Here is a 13598-nt window from a genome sequence, read left to right on the forward strand (position 1 = left end):
TTTTAAATTTAATTTTTTCCTATTTAAATATTTCGGTGTCGATAACCTAGATGTTGTAACGCCAGTTTTAATAGACACAATCAATCAATCAATCAATTAATGATGGGGAGTTACGAACAATGAAATTTTGAAGTGTTCCTGAACTCTTGTAAACAACATTTATCTTGAACGTTTTCAGTAAAACATACATACATACATATACATATATATATATATATATATATATATATATATATATAATATATATATATATACATATACATACACACACACACACACACACACATATATATATATGTATATATATATATATATATATATATATATAATATATATATATATATATATATATAAGCTTGCCTCAACCAGGAAAAGGCCAAGATCCGTCTTCTGGAAGAGACAGAATGAGATTAGACAAGTTACTTCAGTACCTTTGTGGCTGTGTTAACCAAGGCAGTGAAATGGGTAGCCGGTATTCAGTAATCTGCAGTGAGTCAACTAACAAAAAAATCAAATCAAATCAAATAAATAAAATAAAAAGGAAAAGACCTACAGATAAAGTGAAAAGCTATATTGGTAATTTCTTATGCATATCATTACTAACAACGTTTCAATCCTTAAGTTCATGTACCATGGAGTCATATTTTTTATGCATTATTTCCAATCAAACGACTGTAGTCGTTCATTTCAACCTTACGTCAGTTTCAAGAAATTAACTAACCGTCTTGAATTAATGTTCATTCAAAATAAAAGTCATGATATGTCGATGAAGCAATACGCTTCCGGAATTCTCGCCCTATTCTTGTTAGGGTTCTCTGGTAAGAGATGCTGTGCAAAGACCATAAGAATAATACAATAATAACTTCACTATTCAACATAAGCGATGATTCTTCACATAATCAAAAGCTGAAAAAAGATACATTAAAAGAGTAACAGATCATATAAAGTAAAATATGAAATCGAAACTCCTTTGCTGAAATATTAATTTTATTCGGCGCAATACAACGGACACTAAATTGTCCAGAATATTTGAAGAAGCAAAATTCGTTATGTCATCTACACTATTTAAATTCTATGAAGTTTGTACACAACCGAATAAATCTATGTCAAATCATAAAGTATATATAGTTAATATTTAATAAAGTACCCGATGTTTTTAATGTATGTGATTTTCCGCGCCTTCATTAAAACAAAATTAAAGAAAACATGTAAAGTTTTGCAACGTAAGAAGAATGAAAGTTGGTGGTAAAAATGATGATTGCTTACAAAGTGACCAGTTTGTTCATATTATGGCTCTCTCGAATTTACAGTAGGTCTTTTAGTTCTTCAATTCGGTATCCTAAAAGAATGGATTCTTATCATTTGCATTTAATTTACTTTTCTTCGCTCGTCATTTACGGACTTCGTAGCAGATAAAAAAAAGAAGAGAGAAATTTCCATGATCATCAGTAGATTTCGCTAAGAGAAAACAGTTTCAGATGTCTCTGGGAAGATAGTGTCATAAAAGGATATCAGATCGTTTGCTGAAATCTTAAAAGAATCAGGACCCTTTTAGTTCTCGTCGTAAAAACAAAGGGGGTAGGGAGGGGCGGGGGAGATATCACTGGTCTGCAACCCCTAAGCTAAAAGAAAAACAGTTCTGCAGCAGGAATGCAAACATTATCCCGGAGCCATCTAGGTAGTAATGCAGGCGGCCATATTTCGTAACTTATACCTTCGACCTACGCACAATTTTCAGCGCAGCTTATCTGTAGCGTTCGGCCTGCAGCAGCTATGCATCAGTCTTCGCCATGTAGCTCACTGAAGCCTTTCCCGGCAAGAAACTACTCGGCAGCTTCATGAAAACTCGCCCTTAACTAAATGCTCTATTTAGGAGGAGAGGTTGTACCTGCGGCATCACTTCTCGCTGTTTAAGTGAACAAAATACGAGGCAGGACGGCCCTTCTTGCCCCTCTCAGTTGCGCAGAGGATTTATGTCGAGTTAACAGGAAGATGCATAAACCCGGCATTCTAATACGTCCATATATATTCCAGCATTCTCGGTTCCCAGCTCTAAAAGAGTTCTCGAAGGCGACCTCGCCCACGACCCAATCGCCATGAATATTGTAAACCCTCGTAAGCAGAGAGATCGGCGTGGTCCTGTCTAGCCCTCGTATATCAGCATTAGCTTCGGTGCCGCGCCCTAAGGAGACCTTCCGCCCATTGTGGCCACCACGAATAAATTATTGACAGTTTTATCTGCCTCCCATCGAAGTCTTCATCGCGCATTACCCGCCCGGATTTGTTGCGATTACCCACAAGCTCTTACACGCCGCACTTTGAAAGCACCGCTCGCCTTCGAAATGATTGCAGGCTCACTCAGGGCATGACGGGTAGTTACCCTGAAGAAATGCTAATAAGGTGGGTATGGGGTTTAAATCACCTCTATGCTGTTTCACCCTTCTCTCTTCTCTCTCTCTCTGTCTGTCTGTCTCTCTCTCTCTCTCTGTCTCTGTCTTTTTAGACCTTCCCTCAACGATTTTTTTTCTTGGGAAGGTAAAAGATCAATTTAGACATAATATCTGCAAAAACCTCTAATAATAAAAACGGACTTTCGAGCCATCGTGCAGCGCTAAAGATCAACATCTGTTCGAGCCCTCCTGAAACGTTGCCAGTAAATGTTGAAGAAAGGTCGCTGAGCTCTCAAACGTTTGTATCCACAGGTGGTTCCTCACACAAGTTTACCTTGTTGGCCTTTTAGGAACTGGGTTCTTGGTAATTCAAGGTGGTTTCGTCTTCCTTTTGTGGTGGAGGTCCGAGTCTGACAGACAGTGATAAGGCTCTATGAAGAAAATATTTCTTAATAATAATTTCACCTTTCTGTGTGAGGTTAACGTTGTTTTTCTCGTTACTTATTTCTAACTTGATTCATGTCAAAATGGCCTGAAAGATGAAGCTCGCTCAGTTATCATTCTCTCATACATAAGCTAAATATGGTTTTTTGTGAATAAATTTGTTCAAACAAACGGGCATTACGGCAGGAATTATACATCGACAGTAAGAATGTATCTAAGATTTCAACCAATACTGTTAAAAACGACGAATAACTGCATATTTATTCATGAACTGAACAGGCGTGGGTAACATTGAGACCAACAGGAATTGTAGCTACAGCATAGCAACAAGTACTCCGGAACGAGTGATTGTTTTTAACAAATAGCATTATTTCATGCATAAATTTAAGGTAAAAAATAAATAAAACTGTTAGTGAATAAACATAAAAGACAGCGTTAACGTTGATGGGAGTCAAGTAATACCAAACGGCAGACATTACGAGTATTTTTTTCCTTCCCATTTAAGGTCTTTCTCATCAGTCGTAACTGTAGACTTTGCGTACAGTGACCGACGAAGCCTAGATTAGTCAAATTCTTACACAGTACACTTGAAAATTCTCTCTCTCTCTCTCTCTCTCTTCTCTCGCTTCTCCTCCTCTCTTCACACCCACACCACACAAACCCACACACACACACACTGAGGGACCTGGGGCAACCCGAACAAGATGGAAGGTCTGTAAGGTCTCTCTCTCTCTCTCTCTCTCTCTCTCTCTCTCTTTCCGGGTGTTAATTCGATTCCATTTCATTTAGCTTCATTAATCTTAACTAAACATTTTTTTTCAACACTACCAACATCAGTCGATGTTTTGTGTTATATGAAATAAAAGCAGTTAATGAATGCAAGAGATAAAGCAGTGCAATTAATTTTATATTTTGTTAATTTTACAATGATCTTCCATAATCTATTCAGAAATATATATATATGCTCATTTCACTTGTTTCCAGTACTTGTCCAAGAAGATAAGCCACATTCATCATTTGTTCAAGACAACAAGGCAGCTTTTCCCAGACTCGTAAGATCAGTTACAGGCTTACATACACCTCACCAAGATACACTGAGACATTAACACTTTAAAAGAGTCACTTTTTATCTACCGGGCTTTTTGAATCTCAATAGAAACGATGAAGGTTTTAACGTCTCGTCCTCCCGAAGTAAATTAAGATAATTACCACAAACCCTCATTAGGATCTATGCGGTTGAACTGTTTACTTTTCAGAAGTTACAACCTGACAAAGTTTAAGCTCACTGTCTGTTTAAACATCAACGCTTCTCTCCACTAGCTTTCTCAGTCGCGTAAACAAAGCACCCATACGGCGATTGGATTGACCGAGTCATCTGTAAACTTATCTTTCTTCTCTTGGGCAGTAAAAATATTATGTATTTTATGACTTAAGAAGTTCAGATTCTGAAGCAAAATATACGATACGTGATAAATTGCAAAGGGGATTTTCAATATACACATTTGAAAGGGAAATTTACTGCCTGACGTCTGATAATTTTCTTTCAAGAACAACGGGAGTCTGTCTTTATTCTTTTCCCTTGGTGTTTCCAAGACTTTTAATAGGTTATGAGTTCCTCGCTGGACAAGTGGTTATCGCGCTCGGCTGCCAATCAGGTGGTCCGAAGTTTGAATCCCGGCACGGTCAACGCGGAATCAGAGAAATTTATTTCTGGTGATAGAAATTCATTTCTCGATATAGTGTAATTCGGATCCCACAAGAAGCTGTAGGTCCCGTTGCTAGGTGACCAATTGGTTCCTAGCCACGTACAAATATCAAATCATTCGGGCCACCTCTAGGAGAGCTGTTAATCAGCTCAGTGGTCTGGTAAAACTAAGATATACTTAGCTTAACTTAATAGGTTATGAAAAATGGTCTTATTTTCTGGACTTCGTGATCACTGGTTTACTCAACTTTGTAAACTCATTTAAAGATCTGTTCTAACCACTCCATTACTGTGACCCATTCTCTGGCTTCAGTGGTGCCCTCGAGGGACCTGTGCTCTCTCACCTACCCTCGTTCTTAAACTCATTAACATATTTCTTAAAATCCCGTCTTGTCAAGTACATTCATATGCGGGTAACTCGACTCTTCCCAAATCATCTTCCTTTCTTTTCACTCATACTCTACAGGTCGTTTTCAAACGTAGACAATCTTCCGAGATGTTTCTTCAGATCTGGATAATATATCTGCTTTGGGCAGACAAATCTTGGGTCTACTTTAAAGTTTCTAGGCAAAATTTCCTTCCTGTCGTCCAATGCCTGGTTTCTCTCCCGATAATAGTTTCAGAATTAGAATGATTTCCATCATTTGCCTTATGAGAGAAGCATATCATGTCCTTAAAGAATTCCATCGTGGGCTTGGATAAGTATGATTTGTTTTATGGTGCATTTACATCTGTAACCAAGTCCTGATTTCTCTGGGACTTATCAATCCTTGTAGTGTGCCTGAAGTTATTCCAAGCCTATCTTCTGCATTTTTCTTAATAAAAAATAATCACCTTCTCATTTTACCAAGGTTTTCTCGTCACTTTTCTCTTATGGTGTGAAAACTTATAAGGGCATAGCTTCTCAATCAAGCTTAGTCAGTGCGAGAGAAGAATTTTTAATTTGACTTCCTTTGTTAGGTCATGACAACTAAGCGGAATCATTTGGCAATCAAAGATGATGGCAGGTAGTTCTATAATACAGAAAACAATGGTAGGAAGGACAGCTTAGAATCTGGGGGTACTGTTTGGTACTCCATAATCTATGGGACTGCAAAGCCTTCGATGTACAACAAGGCCGAGGAAGTTGGCAGTGTGTTCTGCACAGTCTAGGAATCGGGCCAAAGTTGGAATTCCATGTCCAGTTTGATGGTGGAAGTGCACAAGGAATCAATATATGATAGCAAGAACAAGCAAACAAATTCGGTTAACTGTAAAGTAACCTTTTAGTGACGAGTTACTTATTCTTAGATTCGCAAGTGTCTTTTTTTCTCCTTTCTTTTTTTTACTGAATGTTTACGTCAGTGTATAAAGTAATAAGCATTGTGCAATAGCAATGTGCTGAAAAATTACATATGTTACACGAACATTTCGCATAAATTTCAGGCAAAAATGTCTGTATTCGTGTTAAGCCTGTAAGGGATAATAGAACACGATCTTAATTAGTCTGTATCCCACATTATGACCCTCCACTTACTATTTTGTAATTTTTTATTTTGAGCTGAACAGCAATTCAGCCAAGATGCCCCGAGAGCAACGTCCATAGTAGTACACGCAAAGCAGTTGAGTCAGGCGAACTTACGATAGAGATTAAGCAAATCCAAGTTTAAGATGAGAACAATCTCTCTACGAAGCTGGAAACGCCTTCTTTATAAAACTCTTACCAAGGAGGAGGGTGCTAGAGGAACCCCCCTTAAATGTGACAGAAATTCAACCCGCAAAAACAGATTAGTCTCCCTTAAGAGCTTCCTGAGTAAGAGGAGAACAAGAGACGTACAAAAACGATCTTAGCCAGAGTGGTCCGTTGGCTTGATTCAATTACAGTGATACAAGATTCGCGCAGCCATGACAGCTCTGTCTCTTCAGCATAAAAACCCAATGGGGACAGGGAAACACACTAATTCTAGCGAACTAAAAAGTTCTCTGATATGATTTACTGGAATGTCAACGGGCAAATCACAAAACTGTTTACAATGTTGCTGGTTGAATTTAAAAATGATGACGAAAAATGTACAGAATGCATACGAAAAATAACAAGACTTTGGAAAAATATTTTCTTTCCCCAAAAATAATAGTATTTGATGTAAATAAATGGGCACACGCGCACACACACACAATATATATAGTATATATATATATATATATATATATATATATATAGCTACTATATATGTGTATAAGGGATAAACTAATGTAAAAGGTTAATACAATATTCCCGGAAAAGCGGAAGCGTTTTGTGCGTAAAATGTCTTGCTTGATCCTTAGAAATTCAGGGTTCAGGACCAATTTTCTTTAAGCACCACTTGAGGACTGAGGAGAAGTTTGGAAGCTATGAAGGTGGAAGAGGACGTTTCTTACTTCCCCATAAATATATATATATTAATTCTATTTATATATATTATTATATTAATTATATATAAATCTATCTATATCTTATATATATATATATATATCATATATATATATATAATATAAAATTATTATGTATAATAATATAAATAACATATATATATTTATATTACAAATATATAAAAATAGAATACCCCTTTTATATATTAAATAAATAATATATATTAGATATTTATATGATATCTATATATATATATATATATATATATTTATATATATATATATATATTATATACCATACATAAATTATATAATACATATATATTACATACATATATATATAATATATATATATATATATGATATACATACATATATATATATTTTATTGTACTATATCATATGATATATATATATATATATATATACTATATTATTATATATATATATATATATTATATCATATATAATATAATATATATTGTTATATTACATATATATATTATATAAATATATATATTATATATATATATATATATATATATAGTATATATTATAGTAAGAGGACGATTTACTTCCCGGAGATGGATAACATTTTTCACTGTTGATTCGTCTTATTACACGAAATTGCGATTAACTCATATTTTAATTTTCATAAAAATATGTTTGTAAGCATTCAGTGTGTTTGCATAAATGATGGAGTTCTAGGCAGCCTCCTCCATGTATAAATAAAGGAAATCTACTTGAACTATTACTTTGCTAATGGAAAATTATTTCAAGTATTACTTATATATACGTACGAGAAAACTAATGTAAATCAATTTTTGGAGTTCACTGCCGAATGGTGTGTCATTGCAGGCCTTATTTCAGCATTTTATTTTATTACTTATTTAATTTGAGCCAAAATAAAGTCACTTTACGTGGCCGAACAATGTGTAAAGGATGCAAGACCGAGTATATAATTGCCCAAAATAAGAGAGTATGCTCTTTAAGCATAGAACGTGAGGTTTCCCATTCTAATATTTTGAACCGATTCTGTTAAATATCATCAAATATAGGTATTCATGTATGTATGTGAGTATGTATGTAATATAACACTGAAGAAAACAAGGGATGAAGTACGTACAAATATGTGAAAACATCGGGAATCAGAATTCTCGACAAGTACAGTATGTATATTATCGACAAGTACAGTATATATATTTATATATTCCCAAACATTTAATATTTTTCCTGATTTATTTATTTCTTGAAAATCAATACGCATTTTACACTTCAATTTGGAATTCCCTTAAATGCTGGAAAATCATCAAAGCTACTGTATTTGTCGATAATTTTGTTTCCCGATGTTTTCACATATTTGTACGTATTTCATCCCTTGTTTTCTTCAGTCTTATATTATATACATACTCACATACATACATGAATACCTATATTATTACAAACATACATGCAATTATAGTCTCACAGAGGTAATCACCTACAAATGCTTCTTGCTGACGATTTACAGTGCCCTGAATTTTGAAATCAATAATAATAATAATAATAAAATAATAATAATAATAAAATTAATAATAATAATAAGAATAATATAATAATAATAATAATAATATAATAATAATGTAATATAATAATATGAAGGTAGGAGATCCTCTATCAAACATGGTTTGTTAAAGAGGATGCAGCATCAGTGGAACTGATTTTATACGTATATGGTCTTTTCAAATTTCAAATTCTTCTTATTATGAAAAGACCATATATAAAATCAATTTCACCCCCTTTAACAAAATAATAATAAAAATCTGAAAATTGATTAACATAAAACCATCCTTCCCGACATCAGAGGGAAACCGAATCTTAACTTCCACTATCAGTTTACCTGGTGAAATGTTTATGAAAGCATTTGCACGGAGATCGAGAAGTTTGCAACCTCGCGAACTTGAAAACAAGAGAACGAATGGGGGTTTATCGCGTTGAATTCAATTTCAGGCGTGTAATGGAGTACTGGACCGAAATAGCAGATTACCAGTAACAAGAGAAATCGCGAAATAGAGAGAGAGAGAGAGAGAGAGAGAGAGAGAGAGAGAGAGAGAGAGAGAGAGAGAGGAATCTCGGGTTTTCTGAATCAAGGAAACTGTTTACTTAGGTTTAAGGCTGAGGGTTCCGCTCGGAAATTTGGTATTTCGAATCTCTCTCTCTCTCTCTCTCTCTCTCTCTCTCTCTCTCTCTCTCTGTGCCTTTCAGCATTTACCCCTATTTACCTAGGGAGCGTGTGGTTCCTATCACGTTATGTTTGCTCGATAACAAATTACATTCCTTGCAACTTGTTCGATAGTTCTTTCTTTTTTTAATGGGTTTTACTATAGTTTCTTTTAACATAACTTGGTTTTGACCGTTGGCACGCGAAAGAGAAACATTTTTTTAAAGCAATCTATTATATTGAAGACAGTGGGTAAGTCTCTTCTTCAAAAATAAAATTAATTTACTAAAACTTTGTTTACATAACATCATCCACTTAAGTAAAATTTATTATATACCGAGATAGGATTTCTTTGACACAGACCACATCGTCTAATGATATATTTCTTAGATTTCTAGATGGAAAGTAAAAAAAATTTTATATAAAGATATATATGATATATATATATATATATCTATGATATATATATATATATATATACGTATATATATATAATATATATATACGTATAATTAATATATATATATATATATATATATATTATATATATATATCTATATATGTATATATAGTATATATATATATATATATATATATATATATATATATATATATATATATATATATATATATAGTGTGAGCGTCTTCTGGTTTTCGTCTTCTGGTTTTGGGATAACCTTTCATTTTCTGTTCTACAGTATGCACAATGTCTAGAAAGCCAATCCTTTCACAAGTTCGGCGAGTACCTTATCACTGGACTACCATGCTCTAAATAACGGCAAGGTCAACAGGGCCACAATGTATATGTATTCGTATTCTGATGTTCATTTTCCTAAAAGATAAAAATATAAATCTTCGAACAGATTAAAAAAAAAAAACACAAAAAACAAAAACAAGCAGAAAGTATGGTTCCTTTATTATCTTATGAAAGCTCCACAGGTAACTCAGCCATGTCATGGTCCATGTGACGTCCACCGCTTTGGCCCCACCCCTCAATCCCACCATAGGGCTACCAGCGCACTAAGGTGGCATGAGAAGACCTCTTTTTATCTATAGACCTTGGTGCAGGCTGCACGGAAATGTCTTTTTTACGACTCGACTTCAGTGGGAAATTTATGTCTTTCAGGAACGAACTTGTACGTACATATACATACGTAAGTCGTTTTAGCTAGTTTTGATTTATGAAAATTTTCCAATGGCCTAATGGTTGTCGAAGTCATCTGGCATGAAATTGTGCTTAGCTGTCGTATGAGCTGTTTTGACGACGGTTATTTTACCATATCTTCCTTTTGCTATGAATACATATATCAAGCTATTTATTACATTTTGTGTCATACAAATACCACTATTTGACGTTGAATTTGATTGAGTTACGATATCAAATCCCATGACGTGTCTTCCTCTTTTATAATATTAAAAAAATAAAAGCCCAATATACGTGATTTCGAACAGTGGTTTTGCTCTGACGCCAATTGTGTTCAGGACGCATCATTATATACTTATATTTGCAGTCATTTGTTATGTTCGTCTACCTATAATACACAAATGTCTTCTACACTATAGTTTGCTTGGTTGAAAACAGTTACTGAGGAGCTTGTTTCATTCCATTCACGATGGTAAGACGATAAATTGGGAGAAGGAGAATGGCCATCATAGTGCAGCAGATGAATAATTTTTTTCACTAAAATACTTAAGTTAATTATATAATCATGAAATTTGGTACATATCTTCTCCATAGACCACTTTTTGAAAATTACTTGGTTTCCACTCAAAATAAAAAACTGCTGCAGTTTTTCAAGATGGTAGCAAGTCAAGGTCTTCACCTGGGACTTAAGTGCCTCTGGTCATGTTTTCTATGCATTTGTTTTAGCTATACACATTTTAGGTAGGCAGAGTCACCCAGCAAATGTAAAATGTATTTGTGAAAGATTTCATACAGCATATTTAAAGAAAGATGGCGTCCAATGTGGCAGCCGAAAAACCTTAAATAATTGCGTCTCAGGATTCAGTAGGCAAGGAAAAATGTCTTTCTGTTCAATATAATAGTTTGAAAGTCTTTACATAACTTAGGTGGTGGTAATCTTTAGTTTTATTTTAAAAGAGTGATCGTCAGAGCACAACCAGGGAACATTGGTGACTTCACTGCTGCGTAACTCAGCATGGGGTTCAGTATTAGCTAATCTTGCTTTAATTAGTTTTGCTTGAGTGTAGTTTAGTAGTTTAGTGTCCCAAATGCTGTCTAATAGCCCCATATCAATTAGCTGGTAGCAAGTATATTTATAGTTGGTAGTTCTAGTTAAACAGCCGCACTTGAATTGACAGGAGGTGCCAGCGCGGGAGAGCCGAGCTAAAGGTAAGTGGGGCTTCTACCATGGCTTATTCATGTTTTTACTTATCTTGGATTTGGGTGTTATAGGAATTCTTTTTAACGGGGGCACTAAAAGAATGGCCCACTGGGGTATGTAATTGATCGGGCTAGGCCTGTTAGGGTGGGGGAACCGAAACCAAAAACCTAGGGGTTTTGTATCCCCCATTACATTCAATGGTGTTTTATTATTCAGAAATTTAAATGGTGTTCCTAAAAAGGGATAGGGGCCCCCTCGGGCCACTTAGGGGTCAACAGTGCTCATAATGGGGCTGGAGTGTAAATTCAATTCTTAACAGGGCAAAAAAAAAAAAAAAAAAAAAAAAAAAAAAAAAGGTATAATACCAACTGGGAGCAAAATGGTCTTTGCCCTAGCCTCCGAAAGGGGGGGTGGGGGGGTACAAGGGGGGAAAAATGGAAGGTTCTAACTTCACCCTTGGCCTGCACATCATAATCCTGAACATGATGAGTATGTAATGATTTCAAACAATGTGCCATTGTTCCAGGAGACTGGTGAAATGCCACTTAACTTTGACCCAGCAAGGCTGGGCAAGATTGCTCAGATGTTTGCACCAAACTTGGCTATTGTGACCAAGGAAACTCAACCATTTAGCACTTAAAAAGAGAGTCTACTTGAACTGACTAGTGTTCTCTGAGAAAGCGATATTCGCATCTTTGTCCATGCCAGATATGCTGCAGGACAGGGGCAGGAAGACTATCATGTTCAAAGCCAATGACACAGATGTCATGGGTCTGCAGCAGCTGTGGCTCGCATTGGTTAAGAACAGAGCCTTTGATGACTGGCATTCACAACCTGTACAAACAATGTGGTCAAGAGAAGGCCAAAAGGTATGCGTTCTTCCATGCATTTTACATAGTTGTGATATGGTCTTAGCCTTAGAAATAAAGAAAGAAGCAGCATGGCTGACATGGGACATTTCTCCAGAGGCCACGCCAGTTTTTCCCCAAACTCAGCAAGTACCCACCAAACATCAAAGATGGTGATTTGAAGAATATGGAGAATTTTGTGATCCTCATGTATGACAGGTCAAGTACTGCTGGCAATGTGGATGAAGCCAGACTTGACTTGTTTGCCAGAAAGCAAAGACCATATGAAATCATCCCTCCAACCAGAGCAGCTCTGCTTCAACACACCAAACGTTCAGTATATCATGCAGGTTGTGTATGGGTCAGGCAATTCTGCGCCAGCCAGAAGCACAGAGAGTTGTGAATAGCTTGCAAAATGTGGCTGCAAGTCTGGTTGCCGTGGTAGGTGCAAATGCTACAGGCTTGGGCTTACTTGTATAGCCTTGTGTAGCTGCAAATGTGAGGTGTAATCATGACGTGAGGTGTAACTATAATGTTTCAAATGATGCTTCAGATGCACAGAAACGAGAATTTAGTCACATTACAGGTGGCACATTGCATTTTAAAATCTTGCGTTCATTTCAGGCTTTAAAAAAAAAAAAAAAAAAAAAAAAAAAAAAAAAACAAAAAAAAAAACAAAAAAAAAAAAAAAAAATTGAAACATTGCATGAATATAGATACGGTGTTATCATACTCCATTATAGTCTTGTGTTTATATACATTTCAGTAGCATTATGGGGTCCCTTTCCAAGATGTAATATTGATAATAGCCCAATAGAGATTCTAGAATCAGATTCTCTGCCCTCATAAATATAGACAAAAAAATATTGTCACTATTTTTCTAGTTGTAGGTTTGTCGAGTAAAATGTATCATGACGGCCATTTTGTACCTCATCTTTATCACAATAGTAAATATATAGTAAGAGCTCTGGTGATATCTTCAATTAACTCTTCTACTCAGGAAGACATTATCTGAATAATGATTGATGTATTTATTTCAACAATGATGTACTCAGTGTCAGAAACCGAAACAACTATCGGCATCTTGAAGACTGACGGCCATATTGAAATTTTGCGTGGACACCCAGAATTTTCAAAAGTGGGTTAAAATGAGCACTTATGCAGAATTTCATGCTTGTATCACAAACTGAAGTAAAACATAGTGGTACTTGAATTATTCAATGATTTTAGACTTCACACCCATTAAAACTGTTCATTCCTAGTTCTCTAGTTTCATTT

The sequence above is a fragment of the Macrobrachium nipponense genome, chromosome 20, assembly GCF_015104395.2.
Source record: "Macrobrachium nipponense isolate FS-2020 chromosome 20, ASM1510439v2, whole genome shotgun sequence".
NCBI classification, from domain to species: domain Eukaryota; kingdom Metazoa; phylum Arthropoda; class Malacostraca; order Decapoda; family Palaemonidae; genus Macrobrachium; species Macrobrachium nipponense.